Raw genomic sequence first — 20,527 nt, 5'->3', positions numbered from 1 at the left:
TGGTGGTAGGCGATATGGGAAGGGGCTGTGGGGAGAGGAGGTGGGAGATGTGGTTCACCAGCCGCCTGCCACCAGCCCTGTCCTCACTGAGTTCGGCTCACATCATATGAAGCGACAGGCTACTGCTTCTGGGGTCTATTCGGCTTTCTGATTTCTGCTTTCTGTCTGTGGGTAAATACAAACGTGCTTTTCCTGTGGGGAGACACACAGGGGGGTTCAGAGTAAATATCACTGGCCTCATGCAGCTGCTGCATCAGCAGATCTGGACCAAGTGCAGCTTCTCCCATTTACACCAGTATCCTGGTGAATTAGATGGACCAAGGGGGGGAAGCAGCTTTCCCTGTGCCCTTGGTGCTGAGGACTAGGAGCTGTCACCTGCAGGAGACCGTGCAGCATCCCTTCTGAGGAAGGTCAGTGCTAAGATGAAGCCACTCCAGGGCTGCAAGTCCCCTGGAAACATGTCACCTTTGCATCCCATTTGCCTTTTCCCTACATGTGCCCGTAGCAAAATGCATGCCATTCCCAGCCTGCACTCAGCTAAATTGCTCCACCAGCTCGCTGCCTCAAAAACGCAACCCTTGGGAAACCAAACTCAGCTGGAATCCTGAAAATAAAGAGAAGATGATGACTTTGTCTTCTCTGCCTCATCCATCCAGCCAGGGAGAAGTGCTTTACAAGAAAAAGCAAGCAAAGAAATTAATCTTTGCAGAAGCACTGTGTGGTGGGTAACACACCCTCCCCCCCCCCCCCCCCCCCCCCCCTTTACAGATGGGGAATATGAGCAAAGAGGTTGGAGGGATGGTTTGCGAGGGCCAGCACTCCTGCTCGCAAGCCCCATTTGCACCCACATAGTGCAGTACAAAGTAAAGGAGACAAAACACCCTCCCCATGTGGGTCTTCCAAACTGGGGGGGGGGGGGGGGGTGTTGTCAGGCAGAATTTGCACCCCATCCTGAGCCCTCTGAGCCTCCTTCCAGGCATCATCCAAGGCAGGACCTCAGGCTGTGTTTGCATTAGCAGGACAATAGCTAGTATTTCCCATGGAAATATCACTTGTGGGGATGTGGCTCTCTAGATATTATCAGATCAACTGCGCCGAGTAACGCTCTCGCAGCAGGCACAGGACTCTCATGCCCACTGCCGATCACCTCCAAACCCAAACGCTCCTCCAGGTTTCTGAGGGCAAATGAAAGGTCAAAAGATAAAAGATGCTGGAAGAGCAATAGTTGTACTTTTTCTTTCCTCTGTCCTTCACTTCAGCTACAGACAGAGCTGTGTGGGACTAAGGATGCAATGCACCCCAGCAGCCCTGGCGATAGCGGGAACTGACCTTTAGATGACAAGAGTATGAGAAAAAGCTCCCGAGGGACCAGTGACCCCAATGCCATGGTGCTTGCCCCAGCAAACAGCCCACAGTTCCCCAGCGCAGGCTCCTAGATACTCGCCTCGTGCCACGATGACCTATACTGCAATAATTTTAGTGAGAATTTTGAACCTGATTCTCAGGAAAGAGAAAAAGTGTGGTTTTCTTCCCTACCTTAGATGCTTCAGGTGTTTTACACACTGTTAGTGCCCCACCATGGCTTTCATGGCTGGTGTTTGCAAGGGAGAGAGCAGCCACGGAGATTTTTTTCTTGTTTCTATGACAATTCAGCTATGTTGGGTCCAACTGTTTTTTAAAAAAGGTCAAGTCTGTAAAAAAATCTTATCTGCTGCATTTCAGCCACATCTCCCCCTGTGGCCCCAGCCCTGGCCAGTTCTGCCATTGGGGTCCTGGGCTGAGACACAGGGACACACAGCGGAGGGGTGACTTACCCCCGGCAGCCCGCAGCCAGGATCGATCCTGTCACAGCCTCAGAGTAGCCTAGGGTGGTTTCAAACCCCTTAAATATTACATTTATTACCAACATTGATCCCTGTCTTAATGAGCCAAACCGCACCCAGAGAGGGATGTTTCCACCAGCCTGATCTAATCTCCCTCCACTTGGCTGTTTCACGCTAAAATCGGTCACTCACATTAAAACGTTGTTGCCTTTTCAAATTCAATGTGCCCTGTAGCCTTTATCCAGGATTTCTAAATATTTGCCGTCACAAGAGATCAGTCCCAAGAAGGTAACGACTTGGCAGGGGGCTTCTTGGCTTGGATTTGCCTCATCCCTGCCCATTTCCAGCCATGCCCGCAGCAGTTCCCTGCGTGGCCGGTGTCCATACCAGGCAGGAGAACCAGCCACCATTAAAAGTGATGATTTCTCAGATGGCAAACAAGGCAGAAATTTGGGGCATGAATTATACAAGTGCTGGGGCTCTCCCTCCAGCTGGGTATGAAGCATTTAACAGCTGAGGAGGGATGCTGTGCTTCCACACCACTGCTCCGACCCCCACCCTGCCCCTCCTCGTCCCACTCTCGCCCCGTGGGTGATTTAACCAGCGACACCCTCAAAACCTGCTCGGCCGCCAGCTGCCCGAGGAGCCAGCGTTTTCCTTGCATGGATGAATCCTCATCCTGCGATGGGATCTGGCCACTGGCTGCTGAGCCGCTGCGCCCTGAACTTCACAGGCTTTTGGAGAAAGCCAAAACACTCTTTGCATAGAGGGACTAATAATAATAATAATAAAGATGATGATAATGATAATAACAACAATAACAGCAATGAAGCAAATGGTCTATGGGATAGGACAGGCAGAGGATAAGCGTGGTATTGGTGAGGAACCATGACCCAGCCCAGGGATCTAGGGCTCATCACGACAGCGGAGTCCTGCTGCCCACCACTCAGGGCGGAACGGGATGAGTCACCGAGCAAACACCACGAATGAGCAGCAAATGGCTCCAGCACATCAGAACAAACCTGGTCCTCTGCTCATGCACAGAGAAAATCAATTCTGTCAACATCAGGACAGCAGGATCTGAGACAAATGGAGGCAGCGAGCGTGGCTGGGCTGGCTCCCCTGTCTTTGCAGCTGGGATTGCCACCCTGAAGGTCCCTGAGCCCTGGCTGCTCGCCAACACCAGCTCTCATGGCCTGGCAATGGGTTTGCCAGAAATATGGTCAATCAATGTTAAAACTGGCTGGGTTTTTTTATTTTATTATTTGTTTGTTTTGGTTTTTTTAAACAGTATCAGCATCAATAACAGAAGCTGCCCTTCTTGCCTCACATAGTTAATGCTGTGTCATAAACTTGGCTGCCATTATCGATATCAATGTGACGTCGGTGTCCATGTAAATGTCACTTGGTAGCAATAATGTCAACGCTGTGGTCCCCAGGGTCAATAAACAGCAATACCAAATGTCATCCAGTCGGAAAGCATTGAGCGACAGGGAAATGCTAATACAAAGGTAAAAATCAGGGATGCACACGGGGCATGAAGTTTGTTTAGATGAAGAAACTAATTAGTCCAGAGCTCTGACAGTGTCTGGATTCAGTCTTACTTCTGCTGTAGCTCCTGCTCTTTGCTGCCGCTGTGGGCAGGGGCTGCCTGGATGCTCTCTCTGCCTTTGCACTTTCCCTGGGTACAAAATCTGCCCTGACCAGCATGTGCCACCCCTGTGTTCCCCAGGGATGGCTCCCAGCTGCGGTCAGGGACAGTGCAGGGCACAGGCACCCACCGCCTGCCCTGCCAGCCCAGCAGAGCCTGTCAAGGGCCAGTTCCTGGCATGCATATGGGTCCTGGATGAATTTACACCATGCCATTTCTAACGATCCTTCCCGGGGTTACTTGAGAAGTAGAGGGGAGAACACATTCTGGCACGGCCACCGAGTGGAAAGGAACCGCGGCCACTGCCTGGTGCTGCTGCATTTGGTGCACAGGGGCTGAGGGAAGGGTAACCCACTTGAGGAGCTGGCAGACTGCACAGGGCTTGGAGGGTGGCTTCAAAACAGCAAAATGTTTCTGACTTGTTGGCTGTAACATCTGCTCCTGCCGCGTGCTGTGCTGGGGAAGATGAATACATCCAAGAAGTGTGGCTGCTTTGCACAAGAAATGCCCTCTTAACCTAACTGATGATGTTCAGATGTGTTCACTGTAACTCTCATCTCATGCTGGAGCTCAGTGAGCAGTTTTCTCCGCTCGGCTGGTCTCTGCGCAGGGTCTGGACAGCTGTAACTGGTCTCAGGAAGGCTTTCAGCCCTGCCAAGTGCCTCAGTGCTTCCAAAAGGAAAGAGGCAGTCCAATTTTGAGTGAGTAAAAGAACACAGCCGGGCATTTGCAGCGGTTCAGCCAGCCCCACAGCACTGCATCTACCTGGGGCTTCCCTGCCTCTGGGATGCAAACAGCCTGGATGCAGCAGCAGCACTGCCCTGTCCCGGCTCTGGAGAGGAGCCATAGCCAAGCCATTGGGGGATCTGGGCTGGTCATGGACCTGGGCATGCACAGAGCTAAGCGAGGTGACAACTGGCAAAAATAAAGGACAATAATAATTGCAATCATTAGAAACAGATGGGATTTTGGTGACTTTCATCACTTTCCATTTACCGCCTGCTCATCTGCTCATCCTCAGTACCCAAGAGACATACCTGCTACAGCACAGCTTTGAGAATGACCGTGCTGACACTGGAAGTCCCCAAGATCTGCCCCAAGACAACCTCTGTGTTCGCTCTTCTTGTCAGGACAGCTGCATGTTTTAATTCAGCTGCGGGAAACTGAAGTCCTGTTCCTTAAAAGCCAACCGCCTTTGCAGCCAGGGTCTCGTGATAGATTTGCATAAGCAGCATCTGTCACAGACAGATGAAACCCACCTGTCTCAGCACTCCAATTTGATGGATTGACCTGCTCTTTTAACAGAGAGTATTACTGGCATAGCAGAGACTTTTTTTCTTTTCTTTTTTTTTTTTTTTTTTCCCTGACTGCAATATTGAAAAAAAAGGGGGGGTGGGTAATAAAACTAAATCCCCAATCAAACACTTCATGTTATACTTGGATCCATGGCACATTCTTCTGATGAATAGAGGCAATTATTTTTCAGAATAATTTAAGCAGCTTTGAATCAAGGGGCAGTTTAGACTGACATTTAAATGAGCTCAAATTTAAGGAAGCTGTATTATCAGCTAGTGATTTTCTACTTACTGCTTTAAATAACTCCGTGTCCCACGTTTGCAATGTAATAACTCCCTAAATTACAGCAATCTCAGGAGGCAAAGGATTTTAATGACAGAGTGACCCGCTTTGTCATGGGAGGTGCTCTGGACTTAGGCAGGTGATGGGGATGCCATGCAACAGCATGGGGTCCCCATGTGATGGGGGACATTCCAGTGCCAGAGGCACAGTCACAGCATCCCAGTGCAGGATACTGCTGGTCCTGGCAGCATCGCAGTATGGTTTAAGGGACTTTGGAGTTAACCTTCCTCTCCCACCCCTCTCACCCTCCCCAAAACCTTCACATCGCTATTGCAGCATTTATGCTGTGTGGTTAGGTTTCCCCTGACAAATTTGGGTTTGGCTGGATGCCTCGGTGCTTTTTCTCTGCTTTGCTGTCCTGGATTAGCTGGCGAATGATAAGGACTGGGGAGCTGAACCTGAACCGCTGCTTGCTGGGGATGCCACGCAGCTCAGATGCCTTTGAGCAGTGCCCTATGGACCTTCAGCTAGTAACACTGCAACATTGCTGAGAAAAGGACTTTGCTAGGGAGACACTGGCCAGGAGCAAAACTAACTGGAAATCTTGCCTGAGGGTTCGCTTGTCCCCGCTGCAGGTTTGGATGCCTGGACAACCATTTTGCATTGACTCCTGCATCGGTCCTTGCCCCTTCCCTTGGGCTGACACAAGGGGAAATGTGTTTCTGGATGGCTGAATGAATCCCAGAGCTGTGACACATCATCTACTCTCCTGTGGTTTAACAGCTATAATGCAAATATAAATACGTTCCTCCCACTTTCACAAGGATGTTCTTTGTGGCTTTTCTATCCTGGGAGTTAGCAGCCTTGCTGTTGTGGTATCCAAGAGCCTCATGATCTTTAACGGCTTCTTTGCATGAGTAATGCATTTACATGCATCTCACCCAAAATGATCTTTCATCCTCTCTATGAGCTTTCCCTCCCTGGCACAACTCTCCAGTTTTATTCCCTTTTATCTGAGCTGTAGCCTGTGCTGGGATGACAAATGCAGCCCTTAATGCCAAAGGAAACGAGGCACATTTCAGATGCAGCACTTCTGAGATAACAACTGATCCCAAATACACCAAAAAAAGGGGAAATGGCCCCAAGTTTCCCCCTGGGAACCTGCAGGCTGCCCCACAGGGACAAGCTGCAGGATTCAGGGGGACAATGCCACACACTGCAGGCAGCAGTGGGACAGTCCTGGCTGCTTTAGCCATTGCAGGTCTCTGTATTTCAGCACAGCTTATGGGAGCTTTGGCACATTTGGAAGGGATGAACGGTACGTTAATACAGTAAAACTGAAAAGCATGATGATTTTATAACAGATTTCTTGAGGTTATGGGACATAAAGCATCCACCTCCAGATCTGGATGCTCCAGTCCCGGTACATCCAGCTACATGATGCATGCATTTAGTAATGGTGTCAACATGAAAAGTCTATCAGTTTCCCCCTTCCTCTGCTCTACAGCCTGCTCCAGTAAAAACATTTCACTACCAGCATTTTGGCAGGGCTCACTGGTCCACTCCAAGCTCAATGGGAAACACCCTCTTCAGTGCCTCCCGCCCCACCAGCTATCACAACGGGGTGGAAGGGGCCAAGCGGGAAGAAATTGAGTTACTCTGGTCCATGGTGATGTACACATTGCATCACCCGTGACAAAACCAACATGCCAGCGCCTGGTTGGTACCCTCACAGTGGTGCCCCAATCCCTCTGTGTGGCACCCAGCGCAAGGCACCAGGGCTGGGGTCAGACCTGTTCGACGTGCGCACGGGGGTGCCTAAAATGGCTGGGTGATGCAGGAACAAGTGGCTGCCTTGCACCAGATCGCACTGTTGCTCTGACAGATGGAAAAACAGGGGACTCAGAAACCATGTTCTACCCACCCGGTTTTGAGTTGGGTTAGAAATATCAACTCCTTTTTTTCCTATCAGAAAGAGTCTGGCCCTGCGACTGAATCGCTAGGTTAGAAGTTGATTTCCAGAAAATGTTTTCTCTGCCCCAAAGACGAGCCAGTCTTAAAAAAACAACCAAAAAACAACAACAAAAAAAACCCACCAAAAAAAAAAAAAGCAAGGCAGCCTCTGAACACCACCTTTGCTAGGGATGGAGACTGGGCACTGCACCAGCATCCTGGTGAGAGCAGGACTTACTGCTCCACGCCTCACAACTGGACCATGCTAGGAGATTGCTGAAAATTGTAATTGTGCTCAAGTGCAAAAGGCAACAAGCCAGCTCCTGGGAGCCTCAACCTATCTCCTTGTGTACAGTCCTCCAGGCACTCGCTCCCGCCCAGCCAAGGACTGAAATCCTGCAGTGGGGACCACAGGGCTACAGCAAGGGGATGCGCAGTGGCTCTGAGATAAGGGTGCTGCAATGGGAAGGGGCAAATGTCCCTGGAAGTGACTTTTGCAGCCATCTGCAACCAGCTGTGACCCTCACAGCTGTCCTAGCTGGCCACACCAGCACAGCCAGGCTCTTGCAAGCCAGGAAAAAACCCCAAGAGTCTTAATTTTTCTCTCTGCTTGCCTCTGTTATCTCTTGCTTCTGCCTCCAACTGGAATATTATCAAAATAAACAAACAGTGTATCTCAAGATAAAGCTGACAGAAAAAAAGAATGGGTGCTGGCCATCCCTTTCTAATTGAGGGAACACAAGCCAATTCTCCACAGATTTTCGGGCTACACAAGGGTCAGACACGCAGTCTCTAACCCAGACCTCCACCACCCATTTGCCTAGCCAAGCTTTGATGGAGAGCTAGATTTTTCTGCAGTCTCAATTTTTTTTTTTTTTTTAATTTTATTTTGGTACAACACTGTTTCAATTTTGTGGATTTGTTTTGGAGGCTTTTTTGCTTGCTTTCTTCTTCTTTTTTTTTTTTTTTTTTTTTTTTTTTACCCCCACCCCCAGTGTTGATTAGCCGAGCCTGGTATTACATTTGCTAATGATGCTCTGTGCTCAGCACCACAGGGAGGAGTGCAGTGCTCCTGGTTTGGAGACCATGAGACCTTTGCATCCCAACAATGGCAGCACTGCTGAGCCTTCTCTTTACCCAGGCTCCTCATTACTGTAATGCTGATTAACACCTGCAGTGCTAATGAAGCAACAGGGTCAGGAGGGACTGAGGCAAAAGGAGGGGGAAGGAGAAGCAGACCCTGAGGGAATGGTGCAGGATGGGGCAAGGGAGATCCAAGGGATTGAGTGGGCCCAGGGCCCCAGCTGCATCCTGAAGGAAGGGAAATGCACTGCTGCATTATCTCAGAGTTACTTTTTGGGGGCTTGCAAAAGCTGTGCCATGCTGGTGTGGCCAGTTAGGACAGCTGGTTGGGTGACAGCAGATGCTGAACAAGCCATGTCTATCTCCCACCTATCTCAGAGCTACAAGTGGGGAGGAAGCGACAAGCACTGGGGCTGTGAGGGCAACTCAGGGGGGCTCACAGCATTGGGGGGGTGGGTGTCAGGTTTGTGTCTGGAAAGCAGCTCCACAAAAGCCCAGCTGAAAGCAGTGAGCAAAAAGTGATGCACATCTCACCGAGGACCTGATTCTTCCTTCTACTGGCATGGTCCAGCCGGCCTTGGGCAGGATGGGCTGGGGAGCCCACGGTAAGGATGCTGCCGGAGATGGGCTTTCCCTTCCAGCTTTATTTAGCCATGTGTTGCAATCCCCAAATATCTGTGCTGGATGGAGAGCCCTCAGATGCAGGCAGCATGGCATGCAAGGAGCTCTGGCAGTGCATAAATCATCCAGGTCCCCAACAAAGCTCTTCTTTCTTAATTTTTTTTTTTATTTTATTTTTCATTTAAAACCTATCATCCCAGTCAGATCCTCCCCACTAAGCACCATCGAGCACGGAGAGGAGGGGAGCGAAGGTGAGCAGCGACACGGCTCCTCCCCAGCACTGCTCTGCTCCCCCTCCCTGGATGGCGACCCATCGGGGAATGGCCCCATCCATCTCCCGCTCATGGCTGACAAGCGAAATTGCTTCACATCCTCCCTAAAACGCATGGAATGAAACCATGATCTATTTTAACACATATTCAAGGGGACACTGTCAAATAGTTTAGATCTGAAATGAGAGATTTTGTAAACAAACCAACCAAACAAAAGACTTACAAAGCTTGATATTAATAGAAAAGTTATTGGGCTGCCTTTTTTTTTTTTTCACACAGCAATAAAAGAAAGCTTTTTAAAAATTCCCCCTGCAGTGTTTGCAACCCAAATAAAACAACATTATTCTGACACATGAGAAATGAGCCCAACGGGGAGTGGGAGCTGCAGAGAAGGCGTGTGGAGGGCAGCTCCAGGAGAGGTGATGCAAAGCTTTAACCCCCTTGTCCCCCACCGTTCCACCCTGGTCCCAAAGCTCTCCTACCTCAGCTCTCACAGCCTGGAGACCCCCCAGCTTCAGCAGGGCTCCCCGGGAGGATGCTCCAGCAGATGGGTGCAGACACCCCCTGTTCCTCACAGGGGTTCCGACACTGCCTGCAAAGCCGGCACCAGAAAAGCAGAGCCTGGGTCAGGGATGAGCAAAGAAATTTGGGCTTGCAACCAGGACATACATCGGTGCAATCCCCCCCTCTCCCTCCTGAGCAGGCCAGGCTGGAAAGCAGCCAGCTGCCTCATGTTTCTTTAAGCTCCTGATCATTAGTGGTGGGTACTGATAGCTGCAGCTGGCAGGAAGTATCAGCTGAGGGGCTGGGTAGGTGTTTCCTTGGTGCTGCCAGAAGATGCTGGCAGGCTGAGCCTTGTCTCATATTGGGGACCCCCCAAAAAAACCCAGGCTTGCACAGGGCTTACCCTGTCACGGTCAGCAGGGATGGCACATCGCAGCTCCCCTCCCACAAAGGAGGGCTTGGAGGGGTGAGGAACAGCATTATCACAGAATCATTTAGGTTGGAAAAGACCTTTAAGATCATCAAGCCCAACTGTTAACCCAGCACTGCCCAGCCCACCATTAAGCCCTGTCCCCAAGCACCGCATCTACGCGTTTTTTGAACACCCCCAGGCATGGTGACTCCACCACCTCCCTGGGCAGCCTGTCCCCGTGCCTGACCACCCTTTCGGTGAAGACATTTCCCCTACTATCCCATCTAAACCTCCCCTGGCACAACTTCAGGCCGTTTGCTCTTGCCCTGTCGCTTGTTCCCTGGGCGCAGAGACCGACCCCCCCTGCCCACAGCCCCTGTCAGGCAGCTGGAGGGAGTGATCAGGTCCCCCCCGAGCCCCCTGCTCTCCAGGCTGACCCCCCCCAGCTCCCCCAGCCGCTCCCCACAGGGCTTGTGCCCCAGCCCCTTCCCCAGCCCCTGCCCGGCTCTGGACACGCTCCAGCCCCTCCACGTCCCCCTGGCAGTGAGGGGCCACAGCTGAGCCCAGGGTTCGAGGGGCAGCCGCACCAGTGCCCCCAGTACAGGGGGACGGGCACTGCCCTGGTCCTGCTGGCCACGCTGTTTCTGACACAAGCCAGGATGCTGCTGGCCACCTTGGCTACCTGGGCACACTGCTGGCTCCTGTTCAGCCGGCTGTTGACCAGCACCCGCAGGTCCTTTCCCACCAGGCAGCTCATCAGCCCCTCTGCCCCCAGCCTGTCACACTGCCTGGGGCTGGTGTGACCCAAACGCAGAACCCGGCACTGAGCCCTGTTGAACCTCATACAATCGGCCCAGCCTGCCCAGATCCCTCTGCAGAGCCATTACTTAGGTTGTGGCTGTTGGGAATATGGGATGGAGAGGAAGGGGGCGAGAGGAAGACAGTGGTTGATGGTGGGGCTGGAGGATCACTGCCAGACGAGCTGCTCAGCACCACTGCTGGGGGCAGCCAGGAGGTGATCAAAGCTGCCTGGGGCTGCCCTAGGACAGGCCAGCAAAGCCATTCCCAAATCCTGGCCCCTGCACAAGACCCAGATGCTTTGGGAATGGGCAGACACCCAAATATCTGCTTGGGTGTAAGCCCTAAAAAGCCCAGCTTGGTATTGCAAAAAAGAAAAAACAACACAAGCCCATTGCAGTTCACCTGGAAGGTCAGCGTTTGGCAGTGAAGCTGCCCATGGGCCAGCAGTGCCTGGTGCAGGCACCGCTCCACGCTCCATCCCAGTAAAACACACATTTCAAGCCCGAGCGAAGGACCAAGTACTATCAGCTCTTTCCAGAGCCACACAACCTGCTGAGGGACAAAATAAGAGGAAACCTTGAAAAACCACAGGAAGCTTAAACAGGGGTGCTGGCGAGGTGGGGTGCATGGATCCTTTGCTTGGAGATGATCTGCACATCGCAACGCCTCACCTTCCAGCCACTCCAAATGGGAACGGGAAAACTTCAAGCCAAGTGTGCTGGGGCGGCCAAATTGCTCTTGTGTTTTCTTGATTTTCCTGAACTGCACTAAAACGAACACCTGAGATGCCCTGTGACAGATGCAGGCAATGCTGCTTTCCCCTGCAAAGCCCTTCCCAATGCACTCACCCCCCTGTTAAAGGGGGGAAAGGTTAAAGGGAAAATCTGCTACAGCACGCAAGGCAACGGGCAGGAGCTCTTACAAAGAGGAGGGAGCAGTGTATTTATCATGAGGCTTTCTGACTGAATAAAGTGACTCAGATAACACATGCAGGCTCTGCTCTGTGCACGCTGCAGCCTGCTTGTGGCTACCCCCAGCTCCTCTGTAAATGAAGATGAAGGGGCAAAGCAGTGATGGATTCCATGGGGCGCTCGGGGAGCCCTTCATGCCCTCTGCACCCCTGCAAACCGCGGCACCCACCACTGCCACAGCACACGGACCATACGCCATTGGGGATTAGACCTGCTAGGAAAGACCAACCAGCTTCACAAGCAACTTAAAGAGCTGTGGGATTTTGCCTTGATGGTGCAGTGGATCCCGATGCAGCATCTGGGATGGAAGCACAGCAGCCCAGCTCTGCCCCAGCTTGGGCAGCGCAGCTGTTGGGGAGATAACTGCATTAACCTTGGCCAGCCTGGGTTCTCTTAACTGCTTACCTTGGGTTGATGCTGGCACCGGGGGCTAGTGGGAAAGGGCTGGGGTTTTATTAAAACCAGGCTTGTTTTTCATAAAATTGGAGATTAAACTAATAATATTACTCTGCTGCTGTATAAACCTTTACGTCCTTGGGCTTTAATAAATTTTGCAATGGAGAGAAAGATTATCAGCTGTATTTTGGAACTAATGGAAAACAGCTTGGGTGCAGCAGCTTGGGTGAGCGCAGGAGGGAGGGGTGAAGGGACCTGCCCCCCCTCCCCCCTGCAGCTGGCTCCTGTGCCACCCAGCACTGATGCTTCTCCAGCTGTTTTGCCAAATTCTGTTCTGACTGATGCTGAGGGCAGTAATCCCATCCTGCTCCGAGCTACCTGCAGCAGGGCAGCTCTGCAGGAGCAAAACTACATGTACCCCACAGGCAGCAGGGACCCCGAATGTCAGGGTCTTAATGGCCCAGTTCTGCTCCAAGGTGGTGTCACTGCCACCGCAGCCACATTTCTAACCCTTCCTTGCAATCCTCACCCCGCAGCACTGCTGCATGGAGGTGGGAGCACGCAAAATTCCTCCTCAAATGGAGAAGCCTTGCTCCCTCCACTTCACCTGCCGGCAGCTCCAGCTCTTTGGTGTCATACAGGCATGGGAGACACTCGGAGAAACCACGAGCAAAGCTTTGCCTAGCCAGGTCCCATGCTGGAAAATGAAAAAGGAGTTGCAATTTACACTTTAAATGAGTTAATGCTCATGAAGTGCTCTTGTATCCGTGCAGGCAGTTGTCAAGCCAATGCAACAAAATGCTAATTCAGCTCTGCAATCAATGGTGCCTTTCTTGGAAGTGGCTAGATAATTACGTCTAAACAGAAATGAGTTTTTAAAAGAGGTAAACAGCTGAAATTCATTACCTCCCTCTCCAGTTCTTTGGAGTAAATTGGTGACATTGGCAAATGCAGGAGGTCGCTGGGGGTGGCCCATGGGCAAGTTCAGGTACCACTGGTAGCCGTGATGCCTGTTGCAGGGAAGGACATGATACCACGCTCCACACTGGATTTCACTGGCATGAAGAAGACTTACAGCACCAGAGGATGCAATTATAACCAAAAACTCATCAGATGTAAGTCTGACCCAAGTTGGACGGGGGTCACGTCCCCAACACTGACCCATGCAAGCCCCTGTGGAGGGATGTGCCTGCAGGGAACAGCAGAGCTTGGGCCAAACAGAGCTGCAGGCCACCAGCCTACCCCCTGATGCACCAGGTCTCTGAAAGGATATTTATTTACCAATGTCTTGCTTACTGAAGAAAAAAGATCAGTTAGAGCTATTTGGAAAGATTGCAGCAAACTGTGGTCTTTCCTGGAGAGATAATTACTCATCTGGTTTCCCCATCTAATAAGCACACTTCAGCAATAATGAAGCCCCTCCTCAGCACCACTTACAGCTTTCAAAAGAGAGTGTCAGCAAAACACCAGGAAAAAAGTCACAGCCCTGGGACGCACAGGGATGTTAGCAAAGCTTTGCGGGAAATGCTTCAAACTCAACCTCTCAGATTTTTCCCAGGTGCGCAGACACAAACAAGACCCACAACGCCCACAGTGAGCAGCCAGGCACAGGGCTGGGCTCAGCGCTGGGGATGCCCCCCCTTCCTGCAGCCGCCCCCGCCACGTGAAAACCCGAAGTGTGTTTTGCTGGGAGCACACGTGCCCGACCCGGGCTCTTAGCAAGTGTTCTTGCCAGCAGAGCAGGAGAGCCGACTGGGAGAGCAGGGCTGCGGGGGGCTCTCAGACATCAGACTGGCATTCAGAGGCGAGGGTCCCAGGGTCCCCAGGGGAACACCGGCTGCTCGGGGAGTTTGGGGTCTGAGCCTCAGCCTGCTGCTGTCTGTGGGGAAGCTCCCCCTGACCCAAGCAGGATTGCAGCAAGCCCAAGGAGAACTAATACTGACCTGGATGCTGAACCGAGCGTGCGGAGGGGTTTTGGCGGCTGGCTGCTCTTTACTCTGGCTAAAGGGTTATAAAAGTCAGTGGCTGTTTGCAATGGAGAGCGATAGCTACCAGCCAGAGCGAGGTGAAGGCTGCCGAGAGCCTCTGTGAACTGGCCTTTAAATTTTGATAGAAACCATCTGGACCTGAACCGGCTCCTTTTTGTGTTTGTCTCCTGAGGGTGCTGCAGGGAAGAGGCTTTTTGCTCAGAGCACTGATGGGCATTTTAACGTTAAGCTGCAACAGCGATCAACGGTGTTTAGGGTTTAGTATTAGGTCAAGCACATCTGTAAACTCGACCAGCTCTGGCCCCAGTCCAGAACAGCACTTAAACGTGGCTGCTTCTGTGGATTTTGCCCAGGCTTAATGAACGGGCAGGACAGTAAATGGGGGGGGAGGGGTGGGGAGCCTGATGCATCGGGAAGGGAGGATGCAATGCTGCTGCCTGATGGCAGGGAGAGGATGGGGTCAGCACTGAGTGGTAAGGCAGGAGGGGAATCCCCAGGGGATCACCGGGGGTGTTATTTACCCACATTTCAGAGGCAAGTCAGGACCAAGGAAGTATGTAGTGACAGTAACTGATGGCACAGAGATGATTAAACAGTTTTTCAAGTTCTGCCAGTGCAGTTGTCTGTCTCAGTTTTCTCCTAAAAAGTACTACCTTGGCTTTATTTGCCAATAGCGAATGAACCCAGGCCTTTCAGCTTTAATTAGGCAGTTCTGTGGCAACGAGAAGTTGGCATCTTGAGCAGGTAGGACAGCAGGGCTGAGTGAGGAACAACCCACATCTGGTGGGCCTCCCAGTCAGTGACAAAACAAAGATAAAACAGGGCGTTCAAATAAAAGCGAAGGGCATCGCAGGAGCACGCAGCTGCAGGGAGGTTTCCAGGCTCAGCGCAGAAGCTGGAAAGGAATAAATAAGGGGCCAATGCAGCGATTCCCACCTCGGGCTGAACCTGTTCTGGGCTGTATATGGCAACATCCTTCTCTTGCATTGGAGAATTGTCCGTCATGACATGGGTATAAAACCAAACGCCAGACAGGTGGCAATTCATGCGCAAGCACAGGGTGGCTGGGAAAAACGAGAAACGACACTCACATGAAGTGGCACGGGTAATCCCTTTGAAAAGCCTTTGCAGTGCTCCTCTGGGAGAACTTGTCTCATGGCTTCAGTACTAATGTACTCAATGTTCGAGTCATTAAACATGCATAATAAACCCAGGGAAATACCTAGACCCATTTCTCTAGGTTAGTTCTGGGCCTTTTTCAGATGTGACCGCAGGGGCCGAAGGTTTAGTTTGCTGGCAGGGGGAGATGGCGCCCAATTGTCCTTTTGGGAGCTGCTCTGGCCTCCAGCCTGACAGCTCTGCTGCCTTCCCAGCCGCCCAGGAGCGTTCACTGGCCTCACTTCTCCCAAAAAGGAGGACATCTCAAGTTGTGGACACTGGCACTTGAGGCTCTTCCTAACTTTTCCTTGTGTGTCTCCTCCTCCAGGGATTTTCTGGCAGCTCCAGCCACCAGCACACAGCCAACCTGGTTAAGATCCCAAGCTGCAGTGCTCTTAACCTGATGAAAACCCTTAAGACCTGGTGGTACTAAAACTCATTTAGCGTAGTTAATTGCAGCCGTAATGAACACAGATCTTGCACCCCCGTGGTTTTGATGTGATTGCTTTCTCTACCTGTTCTCATCAAGAAACTCTGGATAGGATATCCCAGGCTCGCTCTGTTGTAGCCAAGAGATGCCTTGGCTACACCTGCAGACGGGTGTGATGCTACAAGGCAGTCTCCTCTCTCGGCCACTGGTCCATGGCAGTCACACTCATGGTGGTACATGAGGTGGGCACACTGCATTGCATCCCTCACTCTGCCCATGGGTAATGCATTTCTACACACTGCTCCCTCCTACCACCCCAGCTGCTCAGCACCTGCGCTGGGAAGGCCCCGCTGTTTCTGTCAATGGCAAAGACAGAGCTCCCCAGCTACGAAGCTGCCCACGTCTGTAAAATCTTGTGTGGCACAGATTCTCAAAATCATCTGGAAGACTTACCCCACTGACCTATAGTGTTTCTTTGAGTTCAGCTGCAGCTCATGAAGCAAACCTGTCCTCTAGAAGACTTCTGTGCCCTTCTCCACGCACTGAATGGAGGTGAAAATGGCAACAGCCTTCTCTTTTGGTTTTAACATCAGGACCAGAGTTTTCCATGTTTCTCATTATAAATACCAGTTTGGGGACCAGGACATCAGCATCTCCTGTGCATCTCTGCCTCTCAATGGCTTCAGCCCACAGCCCAGTTGTACCCAGTTCTCCTGTAGCTTACTACCACACACAGGACATAACTGCTAATGAGCTGATGCTCTGGCTAAACTCATTTTTCACCATGAAGCCATTAGAAAGTTCCCAGTCTGTTTGCAACCAAACCCAAAGCCGTACAGTAATAGTGCTATCCCCAACAAAAAAAACAAACAACAAAAAAAACCCCAAAACAAAATCCAGAATTCTTCAAAAAATTTGCCCCTAACCAGCTCTAAGCAGCAGAAAGTCCCCAGCCTCACAAGGGGGCTGGCCACCACTTCTACTCATGAGTCAGATTCCATAACCCACTTTTCTCCACCCAAGATGTTGCACCGTCTGTAACATCAGACTTGGCATGACAGAGCCCTCGGTCCCTGTTGTGTGTCAGGACCTGCTGGTTCCTGACTGATGGAAATGACCCCTCTCCCCGGGACAGGACATCATGGTTTGGTGCTCAAAGCTGTAATATTTAGTATTGTTCCTCTCTTGACCACGCTTTGCTGCGGCCGTCGCAGGGCTGCGGTGACAGCGAAATTTGCTTGGCCATGCTGAACAGCCAAACAACTTTTCCAGAAAGAAAAATATTTTGCTGTTTCCAGATTCTGCACTGAGTAAAAATAACTCTCAGTTACCCTCTCAATTAGTCGAATGTCATGAAATGTGCATCTAATTGTGCCTTTCTTGCCTCAAATTATCTCTGAGAAAGCGGCTCGGTGCCCGGGAGCCCCCTGGTACGGCAGGGCACCACGCCGGGGCTGATCCCTGCGGGAGGGCAGCTAGGATGGGGGCAGCAGGGCAGCCCAGCCAGTGAGGGCTGCGGGGGGAAGGGAAAAAGGGTTTGGGGGAAAAAAGGGAGAGAAAGACATTGCAAAGGCAGAGGAAGGGAAAGCCCTGGGCCACTGTGTGTGTCTGGGGGGGACCGGAGCAGAAGTGGGGTGCAGAGCTGTACAACTTGCTTCAGAAAGAGTAAGACTGAAAATTCAGAAGAAGCTCTAGCTCTAAGGCACGTGGAGAAATATATTTGACTTTAAAAAAAAAGAAATCCAAGAAGAAAAAAGAACGTTTGCTTGTCTAGAATTCATTAATTGCAACTGACTTAAATTTGGGAATTGTGCTTCACTGCCCAATAAACTGATGGAAAATATTTAACCAAAGAATTGATGGGGAAAGCCTGTAATGCCCATCACAGAGAGGCACACCGACACCATGCGCCCGCACGCAGCCGTGCTGCCGATGCGCAGCTCCCCGGTGGCCGCATCCCCCTCGGTGGCACGAAGCCACGTGGAGGAGGTGACACCCACGCTGGCTCCCGGGGAGCCCTACAGCAGCACTTGCTCTTAATTCTCTCTGGCTGTCGTCTCCTTTTTTTCTCTCTGGGCGATGAATAATGAGAATAAAAATGAGAAAGAAAGCGGTATGACAGTCAATTACTGCCTTTGTGATTAACCACCCAAGAGCAGCCCCTGCTCAAAACAGCACTTGATGCTCCTTTTAAGTGAAACCATTCCGCTAGATCCCACGATGGACATTTAAACAGGAAGACAAAGTATCTGCTGATTTATTTTCTTGTTTTCTTATATAATCACAGCTTCCTAAATGTTAATGACTCCACACTACACAACTGCCAGCAGTATTTGCATACGAGCCTTGCTTCTGTATGGGTGAATGCACATTGCTCTCACTAGCAGAGGTGTTGGTGTGTTGGGGGGAAGGAGAATATTGCAGCGCTTGGGGCTTCTCACTGGAGGAAAGGAGCCCGCGGCTCTTTGCTGACAAAGGCAAGAAGCTCAGCTGCTCAGCCCCCCAGGGTTTCAGCATGGGGCGACAAAGCTGGGACAAAATGCAAAATGCAGCCTCCTAGGATTCAGGTCAGGAGCCGGGGGCTGCAGGGGGATGCTGAGTCTCGCAGCAGCCCTGGGAGGTCCTGCCAGCCTGGACCGAAACACCCAAACTGACATCAGTCCACACTTTCCCTGGAAAAGAACACCAGCAAAAAGGAGAAAAATGTCTCTATGGAGAGAGGTAAGAGCTCCAAGGAAAAATTTTTTCCCCAGCATCCAATTCAAGGTTTTGTTATTCCTTATTAGCACATCAGGAAGAGCAGAATACCTAAAGCAAGGAAATTCTCCCATATCCAGAAACTGGCGCTGGCCGCACATGTTCAAATCACACACTGAAGATACACAAAACTAACGGAACTGCCCACCCAGCACACATTAATCCAGCGCCCCGACACAGCACCGTGCCCAGATTCCAAGAAAGAAAAGCAGGATCTCTGTTCAAGGTGAGCAAAGTATTGAACCCGATTGTTTCACTGCAGATTTCTGCTTGTCTTTGCATTCATTTCCTAAAAAGACCTGATTTCTACCAACTTAGTTTTGACCAGAACGAGCACCTACCCATGTAACCCCATTTGGAGTGCATTTTCCTCCACCCAGGTCTGCTTTTGTATGTACAGAGAATTTGCGTTGATGGGCACAGGACCAGCACAGGATGCAGCCGGCGGCTCGGCTTTACAGTGGTGTTTGGGAAAACCACTTTGCGTCTCGGTTCCCCCATCTCTACAACCAGGAGGAAGCAAACAACCTCTTTTTATGAAGTGCTGTGAGCCCAAGTGATAGGAAAAAGTAAAGTCTAGATATCAACATTGATTAAACTTCAGCACTTTACCCCCAAAAGTTCTGACCTTCCCCATTGTCCTCACCTAAATTCACCAGTCTGGGACCAAAGTCATTTGGCCCATCTCTTCTCCCTGGTTTTGTCCAAACATATGATAAAATCACATTACGATGACCCACGATCACCACCAGAACAAACACTGCTACAACGAGAAATCTCATTTTGGGGTTACATCAGGGTTTCAAACGAAATGTAATCCCTGCTCCTGACATTTGGGTTGCGAGGCAACCTGTCTGTATTGTAATGGCTTTCTCCAAGGCTTCTCCTGTTCTAAAGTCTCGGGGATTCCCTCTGTAATTAGGGATTGCGTTTTCCGACGGCTAAACGTTGGTGCCATACTTGGTGACCCTATTGCCACCACGAACACTCCCACGCTCAACAGCCAAGCAAACCAACCAACCAACCCACCCACCCCAAGTTATTTTAACTCTGCCTGAAGTAATTTTAACCCTTTGGGGAATCCAGCCAACACATTTTCCCTCCCCACAAATCACCTGCCACAGTTTTCATTGCAAAGTGCTGGCTGCGGCTGCCTGACCCCTGAGATACTTAAACACAGCTTTTACCTACCTTTTTTTTTTTTTTTTTTCCCCCTGGGAGAACTGCGTCTCCAAAGAAGTTACAGGTTACCTGGAAGTTTATAGCACTGCACTGTAAGATGAGCAAAAATTTAAATTCTCTTTATCAGACCTTGTGCTGGTCTCGCACAGCTCAGAAGATGCCAGCCTGCGTGTTGCTTCCAATAAAATATTCTGAATGAAGGTCCCATTTAGAAATGCTTACGAATATGTATTAAATGATTATTAGAAGCAATGACTGTGCATTCTTTAAGAGCTTATTGTAAATCAACTCGCAATAAAATACAGCAAAAATAAACTCTCAACCACTGATGCTTTAATAAGCTGCAATAAAAACACATATCAGAGCCTGTAAAGCTGCTGAGCATTAACTACCTGCAGCTTTAAGGCACTAATTTAAGTCTGTTCAACACCTTCAGCCTGCAAACACTTGGGCACCCCTCGGGGAGCTGGGAGCAAGGGGATCTGCTCCTGTTCATGGGTGCTCAGCCCCATGGGACCCCTGGTCAGGCAGGAGCAGGACCCCCCCCCCGCCTGACATTAAAAGGCTGGCAGTAAGGGAAACCTGGAGCATCCCAAGTGCTGGGAAAGGAGAGGTTGTGCAGGGAGGGCCAAGCACCAGGCAGAGCCACCGGTTGCACAAGAAACTTGCTCCTGATAAATTTGCTCCAGGTGAAACTGCAAAGCTGCTGTGTTTTTTCTGCACAAGGATCACAGCACATCTGAGCCCTGTGGCTTGGACGGTGGGCAATGATGGTCAAGTTTGGGGCAGAGGGAAAGAGTCAGGAGCCATCCCAGCGGATCTGCAGCCCTCCCAGGGCTGGGGCTGAGCCTCCTGGATGTAAGAGTGGAGAACAGGCTCCCATGTCACCTTAAAACCAAAACACCAGCAGACAAAGGCACCTCCCCGCACACATCCTGGTTGCAGAC

The 20,527-nt window shown here is 50.9% G+C and overlaps 1 long non-coding RNA gene across 1 annotated transcript in view; it reads right to left on the bottom strand.

Moving 5' to 3' along the window:
- Window positions 1–8,421: 8,421 nt before the first annotated feature.
- Window positions 8,422–20,527, bottom strand: part of LOC308063536 — a 673,278-nt gene continuing 661,172 nt past the window's right edge. Inside the window, exon 2 of the long non-coding RNA XR_013927980.1 lies at window positions 8,422–10,187. This is a non-coding gene — a long non-coding RNA (uncharacterized lncRNA). The remainder of the gene's footprint in view (window positions 10,188–20,527) is intronic.

This window comes from Falco punctatus (assembly GCF_963210335.1).
Source record: "Falco punctatus genome assembly, chromosome: 4".
Classification (NCBI taxonomy): domain Eukaryota; kingdom Metazoa; phylum Chordata; class Aves; order Falconiformes; family Falconidae; genus Falco; species Falco punctatus.
The sequence above is the reverse complement of the archived record's forward strand: the minus strand, read 5'-3'. Positions and strand labels throughout refer to the sequence as shown.